The sequence below is a fragment of the Ailuropoda melanoleuca genome, chromosome 9 (genome assembly GCF_002007445.2).
Source record: "Ailuropoda melanoleuca isolate Jingjing chromosome 9, ASM200744v2, whole genome shotgun sequence".
Taxonomy (NCBI): Eukaryota; Metazoa; Chordata; class Mammalia; order Carnivora; family Ursidae; genus Ailuropoda; species Ailuropoda melanoleuca.
In genome coordinates this window covers 44704897-44721090 of record NC_048226.1, presented here as the reverse complement: position 1 = coordinate 44721090, position 16194 = coordinate 44704897, and the positions used below count along the sequence as shown (strand labels likewise).

General features: G+C 38.0%; 1 pseudogene; it reads right to left on the bottom strand.

Moving 5' to 3' along the window:
- Positions 1 to 596: 596 nt before the first annotated feature.
- LOC109490151 overlaps positions 597 to 16194 on the bottom strand; it is a 20769-nt pseudogene continuing 5171 nt past the window's right edge.

The following is a 16194-nucleotide window of genomic DNA, read 5'->3' as shown; positions in this document are numbered from 1 at the left end:
GCACCTTGCCTCTTCCTGTTTAATAAAGGCTGTTTGAGTGAATCACCTATTGAATAAGTAAATAACTAAAGATGGTATCTTGGGTCTTAAAATTTTTCATTGATGGGGCGCCTGGGTGGCACAGCGGTTAAGCGTCTGCCTTCGGCTCAGGGCGTGATCCCGGCGTTATGGGATCGAGCCCCACATCAGGCTCCTCTGCTAGGAGCCTGCTTCTTCCTCTCCCTCTCCCCCTGCTTGTGTTCCCTCTCTCGCTGGCTGTCTCTATCTCTGTCAAACAAATAAATAAAATCTTTAAAAAAAAATTTTTTTCATTGATGACCACAAGGTAGAACACTTTTCCGTATTTTTTTCAACCAGTTGTGTTTTTTCTTCAATTAAACAAGAGAATCCTTGTTCTTTGCCTACTTTCCTATCAGCTCTCATTGCTTTTATCGAAATATAACTTTATATAAAAATTAATAATCCTTTTAGGTATAACAAATGATTTGCTCCAATGTGCTATTTGACTTTCAATTTCTCTAATTTTTCTTCTTTTTTTTAAGTCCCATGACAATTTTTTATTATAAAAGTGAATCCTGATCTTCATGATGGTGGCCTTATTGGTAGGCTTTCTGGTAGACTGCACCAGTGCCAGGACCGCCAAGCTCTGGATTCAGAGTGCTAGAGATCAGCTACCAGCAGGGGCAGGTTGTACTGGCTGAGAGTGTCTTTGATGTCCTTTATGGAAGCCTCATCCACGTATTTCTGATAATAGACCACCAGGGCTTTGGAGATAACAGGTGGATTGCCTCAATCTGGGCCAAGTGACCACCACCCTTTACTCGGACTCAGATGTCCCCCCTGGCAAATTGGTCCTTGTGCTGAAGCAGAACTGGTTCCAGGAGCTTGTGCTGCAGCATGAACAGCTGGGGCTGCCCATTCACCTTGATGAGGTGGTGGCTGTGGCCGTCTTCTTACTACCGAAGGCCTGCTCCGACTGCAGAGGACCCTTGGACCTTATGCCTGCAAATGTAGACAAGAGCTCCTCACTGCTCAGAAATGGGGGGGGGAAGCTATTATATTTTTTTCTTAGATGTATTCAATCTTTTATGTAAATATATCTTTCAATCTTTTGTAATTCTTCTGTTGCTTGTACCTTTAGACATTTCTTCTCCTAAAGGTTTGATGAATATTTTTATATTTATGTTTATTATTTAATTTTATGTTTAGCTCTTCAATTTATTTAGAATTTGGTGTTGTAGGGAGTGAGGTGAAATTTTAAACTGATTCCTTCTCCTAAGTGGCTGAATTTGTTCCTTTTAGGACTTACAGACTCTCTTGTTATGGGATTCTGAATGGAGTTTCTGTCTAATGAGCAATATTAAATGAACTTTGTGTATTTAATATTTTAAAGTACTTAAATTCTTAAAATGTCTTATATGATTAAGGGTTAAATCACCAAGGATTAATTTACCTTTATTATTTTTTATCATCACAGACTACTCCTGACCTCAGTTCATGATCTATTTTTTCCTGATACGCACAAAAAGAACTGGGCACATCAACACCAATCTATCATTTCAAACAGAAAAACAACCCTTAGAAATCTCCCTGATCTCAATGACTCAGAAGAGCCAACTTCATGTCTAAAGGAAATATGTGGCTCAGAATTACGTAATCCAAGTCCACTGCAATTTGAATTGTGAGGGTCATGGCCAGATTGCACGTGGCATTGTGGCTGGAATTTGATATGAGGTAATGGCTGCTGTTGATTAAACATTGCTCTGAAGAGCCACTCTAGAGTCAGGGTTACCTCCACCCTTGCAAGGATGACTTCACCCAAAGAGGAAAGATAGGGGGACCCGGGGACAACTGGCTGCTCCAGAAACACTGCCATGGGCACCTCACAGTTAATGGGTCAATTTATAAGTTCAGGAAGAAGGAAAGCATTACTCTTTGAGAAGCTACTATTAAATCTGTTGTACAACGTTGTGCCTGTAGTTAGTGATACTGTGCATTTAGAAATGCTAAGTAGGTAGATCCCATGTTAAGTGTCTTTACCACAATAAAGCAAATAAAAGAACCAGAAAAAAACAAAAGGTCAGGAGGAAACTTTTGGAGGTGATGGATATGTTTATTACCCGATCAAGGGTATATACATATGTCAGGGGCACCTGGGTGGCTCAGTCAGTTAAGCGTCTGCTTTCGGCTCAGGTCATGATCCTGAAGTCCCAGGATCAAGCCCCATATCGGGCTCCCTGCTCAGCGGGGAATCTGCTTCTCCCTCTATGCTCTTGTGCTCTCCCTCTCTTTCCCTCTCAAATAAACAAAAAATTAAAAAAATAAAAACACCTCATCAAATTGTATACTTTAAATATGTGTAGTTTTTCCTTTTTTTTTTTTTTTTGTATAGAAATTATACCTGAGTAAGGCTGTTAAAAATATCTCTGTATTGGGGGCAAACTGTTGGATACTTTTAGAAGAAAAAACTCTATCTAGTTCAGCACCTTGAAATTAGGGATTTGGACTCTGGTGAGAAAAATGAGCCACCAGATATCAAGATCAACCCCACCCTGGCATGCCTCTAGGTGCCGCGGAGAGCCCAGGGCCAATCCAGAACAGCACATGCTGACCGAGGAAATGACTGGGGAATTTGGGCTTGGTGAGTTTAGGAAAGCCTTTGAACCATATGGCTTGGAAGTCTTGCTCTGGGCTGTAGGTGATTGTGGAAGCTTTTGGGTTTCATTACCAATAAAACCATTGAAATTTGCAAGTGTGGAAATGTCAGACTGACCAGTAGGGTTTTTATTTAGCTTGATCAATTAGTATTTATTTAGTGCCTACTATTGATGCTAGGTACAGGAAATACAGCTGTGAAAAGAAGAGACACAGCAGCCTCCCACGCCCTCCTGTGTTGTTTACAAACTAAGGGAGAACCAGACATTAAACAAGTTAAGTGTAAATAAGGAACTAAACAATCACAAGCAAGCCAAGCAATCTTTATACGAGGGGTATCAGTTAACCCTGGTGTATCAGAGTCGATAGCTTATGCTGACTACAGCGGCTGCCAGTTGTTTGTTTCGCTTCTTGAAAACAAAAATAGTTCCAGCCTTATCTCTTTTTTCTCATTTTGAGGAAACGATTGAAACTTCAACTTCATTAATTAAAAATAAATCATTCCACCCGAGTTTCCTCCATTTCCTCTCTGCAGTAGGCAGAATAATGGCCTCCCCAAGATGTCCATGCCCTCATCCTCAGAGCCTAGAAATATGCTACTGTGGTGACATCTGTTCAGGTGCCAATGGTCCTCTTTCTCTGAGAAATGACCCACGACCTACGCACATGGGCCCTTAGCTGCCATGTTATTCTATGTGACTGCTCCCTTGCCACAGTTGATGGAACTCAGGGTGAACTCCGCACAAGCTTGGGAAACTGATTGATTCCCCAGGAGCATGGGCTTGCTCTTAATAAGTGGGAGAAAGAATAAGGTGCACAGTTGGGACCTAAGAGGTGGCCATCTTTGAGTATCTGCATGCCAAAGCAAAGAAAGCCATGCTACAAAAAGAGAGAAGGATGGAGGCTTTACTCCCTAAGTTCCCACTTGTTTCCCAATTTCTGGTCCCATCTATGGTTCTGCTGTCCTTGTGGTTCCCTGGGGTATCACTGGTGTATTTTACATAAATTCTCATTTTTGTTTAAATCAGTTTGAAATGGGTTTATGTCTTTAACAACAAGTAGAATATATGTTAAACAAATATGCACAGAAAACAGTAGCAAAAGCTTTCAGAATGTTAATGATGGTGAGAAATTGTACATATCTTTTATTTTCTTCTTTACACTTTTCCATACTTACAGTTTTCTAAAGGGAGTAATTCATTTCCATAATAAAAAAAATAGCATGCATTATAAGAGAAGGAAATCTTTATTTCTAAGGAAATCCTAATTTTTTTCTCTTACACTAAAAAGAGCTTCACTACAAAATATGCTACTCAAATATTCTCAAATATAACTCTATACCAGTAGGAGAAAAACAGCCCAATGTTAGACAGTTGATAGAGTTCTCATGTAGGCCCACTGAGATCTCAAGTTAACCAAACCCCAGCTTTAGAAATGGGCCCTATTAGGCTACTTAATTGGAGGAAAATGGACTAAATACCAATTTATATTTTCTTTACTAGAACAACTGCTAGAAACTAAGGTAATTAATAAAATGTTATGAAAGATTGTGGAGTAAACCTTGCAAGAGTTGATGTATATTGGAATGTTTTTCACAAAGATAAACTATATTTCATGAAAAAAAATAAGAAAGAAAAGAAATAGGCCCTGTTAGTCTAAAGAGAAAGAATACCATCCCCTTTTCCAATGATTGGTTCATGAGTGAGCATGTGACCCAACACAGGCCAATGAAATTAAAGAAGAGGTTTCTACAACTGTTCTTTTGTCCCATTTCCAAAGAACTTCAAGAAATGATTCTTTCTGCCTTTGTGGGGAAGTTGTCATAGACAGAAGGCCCAGAGCAGCTGCACCATCTTATTCCCAGCCCAAGTATGAATTTGTCCCCTGGAAGAGTAGAAAAGGTAAGAAAACTGCAGACAAGTGGAGCTGAGGTTGCTTATTTAATCCATCCTGAAGCCCAGTGTGGCTTTGGACTTCCAGTTAAGGAACCCAATAACTTCCATTGTAGTTGAGCCTGTTTGAATCGAGCCTTCTGCCTTTCAGAGCCAAAGATTCCTTACTGACATCTATAAATTTAGAGATAATACCATGTAATCTCACTCAGTTAAGATCTGGTCTAGCATGGGTTGTTTTTTTTTTTTTTTCCATTTATCTCCACCTCATCTTTTCTGTCTCTAAGTGAGACTCCCTTACTTTCGGCACATTTTAATGTGGCTCAGCTTATAACCAGTACATGTGTGGAACCTACTTGAAGATATTTCTGAAGTCCAAATCTGCTAATTCTTCTAGTTCTCTCACCACACATCTAGTCTGCTCACCCTTTACCAGCCCTTCATTCCCCCTGCCACCACTGGGAAGTAGTTATGCTCTTCTCTTATGGAAGGCACTGCCACTCCTCCAAGAAGTCATGTGGTCAGTCTGCCCTTTATCTAGTGTCCTCCAGCATGCCTCCTTGGGACCCGAACCCTCCACCATGCCTCTTTGGGAACCCACAATGCACCCCTTGCTACCTTGAATTAACCTTTGGAAGTCATTTGGGAAGAAAAGTAGATACCTTTTGCCATTGTTTATTCTTAGTCTGTGTTGTTTTATTCCAAATAACTTATAAAGAAAGGTAGAATTTAAATAAAATTAAACCACAATTCTTATGTGCTATGGATTCTAAGGTGAAGAGGCATAATCAACATCAGTGATGAGGCTTCTGACGAACAGTTTGCTCGAAGAGTCCTTAGGAGGTCTGATTTTACTAAGTCTAGTAATCAGTCCCACTTATGTAAGAAATATTTATTCAAGGGCTTTGTACCAGTTTCACCTGCTAATCAGATGAAAAGAGAAATGTAAATGATTGGGAATCATTTAGGCCCAGAGGCCACAAAAACATAACATTGCATGTTTTCCTAAGAGCTAATGAGGAAAAACTGTATCTTAGACCTCACACCCTCTCATCTTCCAATGCCATATGAAGAAGAGTTTTACATGTGATTTCTAGATTTCCAATAATCTTAATATATACATTTTATTTAGATAAATGCATTTTTCAGCATTTTAATAAAACATTTAAATATTCTAAGTTCAAGATTCTACCTTATCTGTCCCAGTATTTCTGGCTTTTAGATAATGGTGGTATAGGTGTCTAATATTGTGACTGGTATATCATAGGCATCAAGAAAAGTAGTCAATAAGTGTCACATGGGTTGTGATAATAGCTGAATTAAAGCAGAAGATTAAAGCAAGTTTCTGGTATGTAAGAAACGCTGCAAAAAACCCGCTAATGTTTTAGAGCTGATCTGACAGGACTCAGACTAAGATTAAGTCACACATTAGGTAGAACAATGGAACTGATGAAAGAAATCCCAAACACAGAACCTGATACACAAATGACACATAGAAAACTCCCAGCATTCACTGGCTTCTACTGGGCAGAGGAATCAGCGTTCTGAGTGGACCCAAAGCAAAGCATCTGCAGTTAACACTCTTGACTGCAAAAGCAGCTTCCAGAGAGTGGAAAATGTTATTTTCCATTCCTTTGTACATGTGCCTTGAAAGGTGGGAACTGAGATATAACTGACATCATTAGAACTTCTTATAAAATGCAATATTTAAACCTTGTCTTAATTGAAGGAAGGTTTTAGAATATAGCTCCCAAACACTACTGTATATATTCAGAAGTTTACATATATAAATGTATATTGTATGGTAAATTTATCATTCACTAATACCTCTATTTGTTAGTAACCAGGGATGCTGATGAAACTTTTATTAAGATTAATGAGAATAGATATTTTTTTTCTGTTTTAAACATTTATCAAGAGTTTACTACATGCCAAACAAGGACCCTATGTGAACAATCTTGATGATTAGAACACAAAAACATTAGTATTGGAGGATGTAAATAATATGTAAAACAGCCACAAAGTGGAATATATCCATGCAATATAATCCTTGACATTCTATAGCTCCAATTGAAGATAGCATGACAATCAGGTATAATTGTAAGCAAACAAAAATGTATTATATTTAAAGACTGTAGAAAAAAGAATAATTGTAGGGCTGAATTCCTGGTATGTCAACTGTACAGTCACATGGGACCTACACTTAATGGGGCTCTGAGACTGGTTTAATGCTCTACTGTCGCTGTCTTAAAATTCTGAATAATGTTTGAATATAGGGCTTTGCATTTTTGTTTTGCACTGGATTCCCATATATTATAGGGCATGTCCTGTTCTCAGTTCTAATTCTAATATATACATATATATATATTTATAGATATATATAATTTTATATAACAATTTTTATGTAGGAAATATATATATATTATAGGAAAAAATATATATTTCCCACACAAATACATATTCTAAATGGAGGTACTCTTTCCACCACAAAATTGATCTAACTTAACCTCTAGACTTTTGGTTTTACTTTCTTACTTGTGATGATATGTTGTCACTAATCCATCCACAATCTCTTTCTTATTCTCCTTTATGAGAGGTTTATATAAGATGTATTTTATGATTGTGGATAAGGCTCGTCCTAAGCAGTTCCTTTTCAGTTTTACCTCAGTTCACAGATAAATATTTTCATCTCCATCCACTGATTTTTTTTTAAAGTAAAATATAGCAACAACAAGAAGGCTTGCCTTTTCTGGGGAAACTGCAGGTGTTAGGGGGCAAGAGATCTATCTATCTTTTCATCCAACCATCTGTCCATCCACCTATTTATTTATTTTTGTAACACACATCTATAAAAAAGCACCTGTTATGGAAGAACCTGGGGTTCAAGGATAAGATGAGAAAATGGGGTCCCTGGACCTGGAATGATTCACAGCATAATACATGGAGCCTGGCATAATGATACAAACATGAGGGTGCAATGTGATCAAGTACTACAGAATGTTAGTTAATTGAATGTTAAAAGGATTTTTCCCTTTAAAAGTCCTTACTAGTTACCCCAGCATTATTCATTTACTGTGGCTTTCTCTACAGGGCTTCATGAGCAGTGACTGAATAAATCCAAATAGAGCACAATGGGATAGGGGGAGAGTGAGGGAAAGGACACGCTTTCCAGAGTGGGGAGCATACCAAGTTAACGGAGAGGTAACTTCTCTGCTGAGTCGTACCAGGTGGGTGATAGTATACTTTGTCTGGGGTGGGGAGGCAGGGATTGAGTTCAGGCAGAAGGAGCAGCATTTGCCAGGGCTTGGAACGTGGTAGGACTTTGCATTGCTCTGTATCGATCACTCTGCAGTGGCCCCAACTTTGGCACAAAATTCTCCGCACAAGAGGAAATGCCTGGAGTGAAAGGTAAACTCATGAATGCTTTCATTAGCAGAGACTCAAACCAGCTGAGCTGTCTGATTTATCAAACAAGCAATACAACAGTAAGTATCTCTCACTACAAATGTGGTTTATAGGTAGAACCACCATTTGATCTGAAACACCATTTGATCCATCCACATTGTTGCAAATGCAAGATTTCATTCTTTTTCTGGCTGAGTAATATTCCATTGTGTATATATACACCACATCTTCTTTATCTGTTCATCAATCAATGGACATTGGGCTCCTTCTATAATTTGGCTATTGTTGACAATGCTCCTATAAACCTCAGGGTGCATGTATCCCTTCGAATCAGTAGTTTTGTATCCTTTGTGTAAATACCAAGTAGTGCAATTGCTGGATAATTCTATTTTTAACTTTTTGAAGAGCCTCCATACTATTTCCCAGAGTGGCTGCACCAGTTTGCATTCCTACCAACAGTGTAGGAGGTTTCCCCTTTCTCTGCATCCTCACCAACACCTGTTGCTTTCTTGTTAATTTTAGTCATTCTGACTTGTGTGAGGTTGTATCTCATTGTAGTTGTGATTTGTATTTCCCATTGAGCATCTTTTCATGTGTCTGTTGGCTATCTGAATGTCTTCTTTGGAAAAATGTCCATTCATGTCTTCTGCCCATTTTTTAACTAAATTATTTGTTTTTTGAGTGTTGGGTTTTATAAGTTCTTTATATATTTTGGATAGTAACCCTTTATCAGATATGTCATTTGCAAATATCTCCTCCAATTCTGTAGGTTGCCTTATAATTTTGTTGATTGTTTCCTTTACTGTGCAGAAGCTTTTTATTTTGATGAAGTCCCAATAGTTTAATTTTTGCTTTTGTTTTCCTTGCCTCAGGAGACATATCTAGTAAGAAGTTGCTATGGCCAATGTCATGGAGGTTTCTGCTTGTGTTCTTTAGGATTTCAATGGTTTCCTGTCTCACATTTAAGTCTGTCAACCATTTTTGAATTTATTTTTGTGTATGGTGTAAGAAAGTGGTCCAGTTTCACTTTTGCATGTAACTATCCAGTCTTCCCAACACCATCTGTTGAAGAGATTATCTTTTTTCCATTGGATATTCTTTCCCACTTTGTCAAAGATTAGCTGACCATATAGTTGTGGGTCCATATCTGGGTTTTCTCTTCTGTTCCATTGATCTATGTGTCTGTTTTTGTGCAAATACCACACCATTTTGACTACTACAGCTTTGTAATATAAGTTGAAGCCCAGAATTGTGATGCCTGCAGCTTTGCTTAGTTTTTTCAATATTGCTTTGCCTATCTGGGGTCTTTGTGGTTCTATGCATACTTTAGGATTGTTTGTTCTAGAGTTCTGTGAAAAATGCTGGTGATATTTTTATAGGGATTGCATTAAATATGTAGATTGCTTTGGGTAGTATAGACATTTTAACAATATTTGTTCTCCCAGACCATGAGCATGGAATGTTTTTCCATTTCTTTGTGTCATCTTCAATTTCTTTCATCAGTGTTTTATAGTTTTCAGAGTACAGATCTTTCACCTCTTTCGTTGGGTTTATTCCTAGGTATCCTGTGGTTTTTGGTGCAATTTTAAATGAGATTCATTCCTTGACTTCTCTTTCTGCTGCTTCATTATTGGTATATAGAAATGCAACGGATTTCTCTACATTGATTTTGTATCCTGATTCGTGTATCAGTTCTAGCAATTTTTTGGTGGAATCTTTTGGGTTCTCTATATAGAGTATCATGTCATCTGCAAATAGTGAAAGTTTGACTCCCTTCCTTGCTGATCTGGATATCTTTTATTTCTTTGTGTTGTCTCATTGCTGAGGCTAGGACTTCTGGTACTATGTTAAATAATGGTGGTGAGAGAGGACATCCCTTTCTTGTTCCTTACTACAGAGGAAAAGCTCTCAGTTTTTCCCCAATAAGGATGATATCAGCGATCTGTTGCTCTTCCAAACCACATCTCTGCTCTTCGTATCTTCCTCGAAATGGACTTTTCTCTCCCTCTAGTTGTGCAGTCTGTTCTATCAGTCCTCATGTCAATATCTTGGGTTTTCAGAATGATTTTATAGTTACCTAGCTGTGTTCAAGAGGCGAGGCAAGGCTAGGGTCCTCCTACTACATGGCCATCTTAGCTCCCCCCTAATGTTCTTTTTCCATTGAAACCTGAGTCCTGTGCTTCTGTTCCCATGGTTATTCTCTTTTGAGTCTCAAGATGACCTTAATGTACATCATAGATCCTTTTACTTGTGCGTTCCTAAACAACCTCAGATACAAGGTTGCATTATGTAGTGCAGTTTTATTGAAGGCTTGTGGGTGTCTGAGGCAGTTACCCTACAGTATGGCCAAAAACTACAAAGTGGGTGTTAAGGATACCTTTCTTCTTTAAAGCGCTTTATGGAAGCCAGTGCTGATCATTTCCCATGGCGGTCTTTTGCTCCAGGGCCCCTGCCTGCCCTGTCTCTCCCCTCCACTGTCTTTCCATATCCATCACCTCCTCTCCTCCGAGGAGTACTGCAAATTTCAAGTCTCTACTTAATTATGCCCAGAAAAGCAGATCGGTATACTGACTATGCACATGTGGACACATATGAGTAGATTAAGAAAATCTCCCCCTCCCCCAATCCTACATAGGTTCCTATCCTTGCCAAGAACCTGCCAAGATCTCATATTTCCCTCTCCTTCCCACCTGCTCCAGTAGTCTCCATATGTAAAATGGAGAAGCACAGGAACTTACTTTCCTTACCAGGAAAGTATATATAACTCTTACTCCCCCCACAGAAAGTGGAAGAGTTACTAATCAGTCTAGGTTTAAGTAATACCTTGGCGTCCCACCTCCGGCTGAATAACACTGATGGGCTGTCACCAAAAGGAAGTAGAACCAAGATTAGCCTGTTACTCTGCGGTTTGACGATTCTACTTGTCTCAATCAGTAACAACGCAAGGCATTCATGAAAATAATATTTGAGCACTTCAAAATCAGGCAGGCAGAAACAAACCTATATTCTGAACAAATAAATATAAATACAAATTTAAAAATAGATAGCCAGTCAGGAAGAAGAAGACAGAAAATCTATTATGATTCAGAAGAACCAGAGGTGCAAAGTTGATTAAAACTTGGTAACCAAGAATTAAAAAATAACAAAGTACATTGTGTCAAGAGCTATTTTTAAAACTATGGCTAGGATAATGAAGTATTTCCATACCCAAATCTAAGGATCTGATGCTTTCTTAGAGTTGTAATATTATGGCTTCTTTTTATTTTCTGTTACTGAGACTAATATAGCAAGACTCTAAACATTGTATAGCTTGAGAAACAGTTTTGCACACAGTAGTCTGACAGTTTCTATTTCTAATTTGCTTTCATATGCAGCAGAAATTGTTTGATTTAAAACAGTCCTATAAGGGACAGTTTCTTATATAACTATCTCTATCATTGCAGTTATCACATTATAGTATAATTACATGTTAGGGTAGTTGTTTTTTCATGACGCTATAATACCCTCAGGGTTGGAACTGGTTTGAACTCATCTCTGTGTCCCTGATGCTAAACACAGTTTCTAGAACATAGGTGATGTTCAATAAAATGTTTGTTTAAATGAATCAGTGGATGAATGACCAGTGGTTAAAAGAAATCAAGATGAGTCTAATGAAAATTTAGTGGAGTAGCCCAATAAAAGCCAGACAGCATTCAGAAAGAAACTATTCTGGTAACCACTTCAGGGAATGGGTTTGTACTTGTTTTAGACTAATTATTAGGTCAGACTTATCTAACCTACTTACAGTTTCATTACTTTAGATGACGGAAACTTCTCTGGCTCTTCTTTTATTGATAAATCTAGATGAATGCAGAATGCCTCTATCATAAATTGATAGAAGAAGCTCCAGAGACACTGGTACATGTACTACTTTGATCTCTTAAAAAGAAGAATATTGTTTTCCTCCATTCTCTGTTTTCTCCAGTGGTAATTAACAGACCAGCAAAAAGAAGCAGTAAAAAATACTGCCTACCTCTTCCAGGGCCAGAGAAGCTTAGATCTCAAACTACAGAATTATGGCCAGGTTCTGAGTGCAAAGAGATTTCTGGAGTATAGTTAAAAGTGAGTTTATGGGGGCTCCTGGGTGGCTCTAGTCATTAAGCATCTGCTTTCGGCTCAGGGCGTGATCCGGAGTTCTGGGATCGAGCCCCACATCAGGCTCCTCTGCTGGGAGCCTGCTTCTTCCTCTCCCACTCCCCCTGCTTGTGTTCCCTCTCTCGCTGGCTGCCTCTATCTCTGTCAAATAAATAAAATAAAATCTTTAAAAATAAATAAATAAATAAATAAATAAATAAATAAAATCTTTTTTAAAAAAAGTGAGTTTATGAACACATGGATTACTTTTCTAGATGCTCATCTCTTCACATGTACATATCTGCAATCTGAATTTGATATTTTACCTTTGGACTCTTTGCACTCACCCATTCCAAACTGCTCAGATTAAAATGTCAATAGGTATGAGGATGGCAAAGAGTAGAAAATGTTTTAACCAATGAAGACATTTTAACCATATTTTAAAATAATGTATCTTTTAACATAGAATGTTGGTATGCTGTGCTCAGCCTCCAGGAACTGGGTTGACAATGACCTGTCTGGGGAGTCACAGAGGCAGGTGTTTGAAGACTGAACACTTATATCAGATGCAGGGTTCCAAAAGAAAAGAGGAGCTCTGACAGGGTGCTGTTTCTGACCTCACTGCAGTAGAGATGGTGTGTCAGCTCCACCCAGGAGAGTGGGACTGGTCAGCAACTAGCCCCATAGTGCAACATCAGTCAAAGGCACTTTAAGAAACACCCATCTTTTTTCAGGCATAAAGCAAAGCAGTTCAGAAATTATTTCTCTCTACATACTATCTGGTTAAGATGATCAAACCTACTCTCATTAACTGAGGAAGGAAAATGTGTTTTGTGATGGTTAGGAATATTGACTGTGCAGTTAGACTTTCTAGGTTTACACTGTGGCTCATTCTGATGTCAGCCTGGGGCAAGTTATTTAACCTCTCTGTGCCTCAGTTTTCCCATCTATAAAATGGAATATCTTTTTAAAAAAAAAGATTTTATTTATTTATTTATTTGACAGAGGCAGCCAGCGAGAGAGGGAACACAAGCAGGGGGAGTGGGAGAGGAAGAAGCAGGCTCCCAGCGGAGGAGCCTGATGGGGGGCTCGATCCCAGAACGCCGGGATCACGCCCTGAGCCGAAGGCAGCCGCCTAATGACTGCGGCACCCAGGTGCCCCTAAAATGGAATATCTTGATTATAGTGTTTGGAAGGGGTACAAATGAGATAATATTTGCATAGCACTTAGCATCATGCCTGACACAAATATTCAACAAATGTATATATGTATGAATGATAGAAAGATACATAGACGGATAAATGGATATATAGATATTTAGTTAAAATTTGATATAAAGACTCTCAAACAACCAATATGAAATCAAATTCCTTCAGTATGCAGGTAGCATATTTGATGTTACATGAGCTATTTCTCCATGTAATATAGTGAAGCCAGGAAGCATCTTCAATGGAATATAAGAAAGTCTGCACTTAAGTTCTGGATCCCCCATTTACTAATTTTGTAAGAATCTGAGCAAGTCATTTAACTCTTCTGAGTTTCATTTTTTTTTTTACCAATTAAATGCAGATGATAATGTCTATCTCACAAGGTTAGGAGGTTTAACAAAATGAAATTATAAATCAGTAAATGCTAAGCACATGTGAAGGTTATTATAAACATTTATTTGATGAATATGTTTTGCATTGAATGCAAAGGGTTAGATAAAAATATCATACACATCCTTTAGCTTTCAAATTAATTTGTTGCAGCTTAGCAAACACACCCCAACAAGGTTTACAGAGAACAGTATATTTACCTGGCACAGAGAGGCAGTTTCTGACTTCTCATTCATACATTTTCAGAGAGCTACTAGAGTTTTTCTGATAGCTAAATATATTAATTCATCCTGTAAATATTTATTGACTACCTACTATGTTCCAGGCATGATTTTAAGGAGCCTGAGATACACTCATGGATATATCTCTCTTGGAGCTCACATTCTATCTGAGGGAGAGAGGCAACACACTATAAACATAAGAAAATAGTCAATTACATTGTCTTTAGAAGGTATAAATACTTGTGGAAAAAAAGAAAAAATAGAACACTGTGATGGGACTAAGGTTACAATTTTAGCTAAGTGGTTATGGCAGGCTTCATTGAAAATTTGAGATACGAACAAAAACTTGAAGCAAGAGAGGGAGTCAAATGAGGAAATATCTGGGACAAGAGTGTCCTACACAGAGGCCAAAGATAGAGCAAAAGCCCTGTTACAGGGGGATTCCAGGGAGTTCCAAGAAAAGTCAAGAAGTTTAGAAAGAAGAAAGGACAGTGAGAAAAAGAGCGAGAGAGAGAGAAGAAAGAAGACTCACAGAGAACCAGATCACCAAGTACCTGGTGTGTCAGTGCAAGGACCTTGACTTTTCTCCTAGTGAAGTGAGGTCCATTGGAGGGTTTGGAGTGCTGCGGTGACCTGATCTAATATATTTTTTAAAAAGATCACTCTGAATGCTGTGTTGAGAACAGTTTATAGGTGGATAAAGGGCAGCAGAAGGGAGACTAGTCAAGAGCTATTGCAGTCATCCAGCTAAGAGACGATGACAGCTTGGACCAGGCTGGTGGCAGTGGAAGTGGCTAGCAGGGCCAAGATTCCACACTTCTAAAGCCAGTGTCTCTAGTGTGCTGGATTCTTTCTCTTCTTCTCTATCCAAACACATTGCTCCAGCAATTTCCTCCTTTTTTCTTTTCTGATATTGAAGAGACTTTGTTTTATTTATTTTTTATTATGTTCAGTTAGCCAGCATATCACAAGTTTTTGTTGCAGTGTTCAACGATTCATTAGTTGTGTATAACAACCAGTGCTCAAGCAGAGAAAGACAATTATCATACGGTTTCACTCATATGTGGAACATAAGGAATAGCATGGAGAACCACAGGGGAGGGGAGGGAAAACTGAATGGGAAGAAATCAGAGAAGGAGACAAACCATGAGAGACTCTGGACTCCCCTCACTTTTCAACATCATGTGCACCCTCTCTACTGGATAGTTCCCATTAGCATACGAATGCATTTTTATTCTTCCAAATTAAAAAATAAAGCAAAAATCAAAACTTCCCTTATGTAAAGAAAAAGAAACTCTCAAACACTTTTGGTGGGAAAGCAAATTGGTACAGCCACTGTGGAAAACATTATGAAGGTTCCTCAAATTATTAAAAATGGAAATATGACATGATCCACAAATTCCACTACTGGGTATTTACCCAAGGAAAACAAAAACACTAATTCAAAAAGATATATGCATCCCTATATTTATTGCAGCATTATTTATAGTAGCCAAGGTATGGAAGCAACCTAAGTGTCTATCAGTAGATGAATGGATAAAGAAGTGATAAAAATAAATAAATAAATAAATTTATATTTCTATATCTATTTATATAGTGTATACTTATATTTATAAGTATATTGTGTGTGTATATATACATATATGTGTATATATACATATATATGTATATATATACATATATATATATAAAAAATGGAATTTTACTCAGCCATAAAAAGGAATGGGATCTTGCCATTTGCAACAACATGGATGGATCTAGAGAGCATTATGCTAAGTGAAGTGAGTAGACAGAGAAAGATAAATACCATATAATTTCACTTATATGTGGGATCTAAAACAACAAACCAAACGAAAGCAGAAACAGGCCCATAAATACAGAGAAAAAACTAATGGTGGCCAGAGAGGCGGAAGGGAATGGGCAAAATGAATGAAGGGGAATGGGAGATATAGGTTCCCATTATGGAATGGATAAGTCATGGGGATGAAAGATACAGCATAAGGAATATAGTCAATGGTATTACATAATGTGTGGTAGCAGATGGTAGCTACACCATCTGGTGAGCAAAAGGTATAGATTTGTCAAATCACTATGTTGTACACCTGAAACTAATATAACATTGTGTCAACTATGCTCAAATAAAAAATTAATATTTATTTTAAAGACTTCCCTTGGCCCCTCTTACCACCCAGCTACTACTGCATTTTTTTGCTTCTCTCTGCAATAAAAGTTCTCAAAATATTTATCTTTTTTTTTAATTTTATTTTATTATATTATGTTAATCACCATACAGTACATCCCCAGATTCC